The sequence below is a fragment of the Pinus tabuliformis genome, chromosome 7, assembly GCF_031772625.1.
Source record: "Pinus tabuliformis cultivar Carrire ecotype Pingquan chromosome 7, CPIR1, whole genome shotgun sequence".
Taxonomy (NCBI): Eukaryota; Viridiplantae; Streptophyta; class Pinopsida; order Pinales; family Pinaceae; genus Pinus; species Pinus tabuliformis.
Window position 1 is genome coordinate 776,791,661 of NC_142293.1, and position 2,335 is coordinate 776,793,995.

Genomic DNA, 2,335 nt, shown 5'->3' on the forward strand with positions numbered 1-2,335 from the left:
ATGTCATTGTTACATGATGCACAGATGTCATGCTTAAACAGAAAAGGTTGACAAAAATCCTAAGTCGATTGATTCGAAAGAAAGGTCTATCGGCCTAATAAGTGTTAATTAGACCCAAAGGGTTTCCTATGCATCAACAATCGTCAACACTTTTATCCTGCCCCGTTTGATCACGTGAGACACTTTCAACCGTTGATTTGAAGTGTGGCTGCTTTTTCCAAATATTAATTGGTTTTGCAGTTTGCATACATGCAACAATAAAGTTGGAAACATTCCTCTAGGAAATATCTGATCTTAGAACTTTGTGTACCCGCAACAATAAAATTGGAAACATTCCTTTCATTCTCTGCCAGCATCGAATTCCCATATTAAAAATATCTACACTTCACTCACTCTAATTGGAAACAACTATTACAGCACATCGCGCAAGATATCTATTGACATGGAGACCAAGGCATCACATTGGCAATACATGTCACTATAAAAAGCCTCAAGCCGTGTGCATAACCATTCATTTATCTGTTAGAGAAAAACCAAAGAAGTTATTATAGATTGAAAATGGTTATTTCTTCGTTTCTATCATAACTTTATTTGTAATATCTCTTGTTTTTACAGCAGTGCCTTCTTTTCTTTGGTCTGCCAGATGTACTCTTTAATAGCATCCAGACCCCGATCTACCACTTGGGGAGGGGGCACAACTAGAGGATTCCCTTCCACCTTAAGAAACTGCAACTTTTCCAAGCGCCCAATAGACGTAGGCAATGCAGTGATTTGATTGTAACTGATATTTAACTTGATGAGAGACGTGAGACCCCCGATCGATTCCAGGAGAGATGCCATATAGTTAAAATTGCTGCTGAGATCCAGGTACTCAAGGTTCATCAAGTTCTCAAGATCTTCTGGAAGGCCTCCAAGCCTAATCGTGTGGACATCCAGAAAGCGGAGAGACATCATGTGGGAGGTGGAGTAGGGAAGATGTGTGAGCTTCTTGGAATGAACACACAACTTCTGGAAGTTTAGCAATTCGAACCCCAACCCCTCAAGCAGCCGTATGAGTTGGTTGAAATTGGCCATCAATTCTTCCAGTGAATTGAAATAAAAATTAAATGTCACCGGTTAAAAATCACAAACAATGGTGGGGGTTTGAGTGAAAATAAATTACAAAGACAACTCTTAGATGCTTTGATTAGCCTACCAGCAGTTTTCAATACTGTTTAGATAATCTTCGGCAAAATCACATAACCAATCTTTTGTCGACGCGTTTCGAACCAACCAGTGTGGTTCATCATCAGGACGATGAACCACACTGGTTGGTTCGAAACGCGTCGACAAAAGATTGGTTATGTGATTTTGCCGAAGATTATCTAAACAATGTTATGGATCACAGAAGTCTAAATTCCTTAAAAGTTTTCAATACTATCAGGAAGCACAGCAAGAGAATTCCCAGAAGCATTGAAAACCTTAAGATTCACAAGACGCCCGATGGAATCCGGTAGCGATGTAAGCTGGTTTGACTGAATGTCCAAATGAGTAAGATTCACGAGACTTGTCACAGAATCAGGCAAAACCTGCAATAAACAATTGAATCAGCGTCAATTTGAGGTGAGAGATTCCGGCCGACTGCTAATAAATAATAGTCTTGAAACAATGTACCTGTAAGTTATTATTAGAAAGGTCAAGCTTGACGAGTGTAGATGATAGTTTTGCTATTTCATGTGGAACACTGTGAAGGAGAAGCCCGCTAAGGTCGAGCTTATGAGAGGAGCTTTTATAAGAATCTTGATTCAACAGTGCTACAATTTGTTTTTCAGCCTCTTGAAACTCGGATGTGTGGCTATTCGAGAGCATTTTCGTGTCCTCCTTCACATTTTTCCCATTTATCATAGGATTCCCATAGATTTGGTACTGCTCCGTTAGCTTTAGCATGGCTTTGTATGGAAGACATTGTGATTCAACAATTTAATCACTTATGGACACTGATGGCTCATAAACAATCTGTTTGGTAATTTTCTGTTTCCTTAATTTGTTTGTTTTTTGTAATTCATTCTTGAGATATATGGGGCGATCTAAAAAAAAATGGTTTTTCTGTTTATAGAGCAGGTTAAACAGGGATATCTTGACTCTGGTAGCTTATTAGTTCTCTTTCTCTCTCAGGTAGTCTAATGTAAAGCTGTATCAGGCAGTCTCATTGAAAGCTAAGATGGGTCTAGGTGGTGGAGCGCTCCATCAATGTGTTGTGCTGTGTTGTATTTTTTAATGTGTTTTGGAGGAGGATATAAACAATAGGATGATCCGGATTTAAAGAGGAACACAACAAATTACAGAGATAACCATA

The 2,335-nt window shown here is 38.9% G+C and overlaps 1 pseudogene; it reads right to left on the reverse strand.

Annotated features, from left to right (window-relative positions):
• Positions 1-609: 609 nt before the first annotated feature.
• LOC149249882 (plant intracellular Ras-group-related LRR protein 6 pseudogene) lies at positions 610-1,926 on the reverse strand (annotated as a pseudogene).
• Positions 1,927-2,335: the final 409 nt, after the last annotated feature.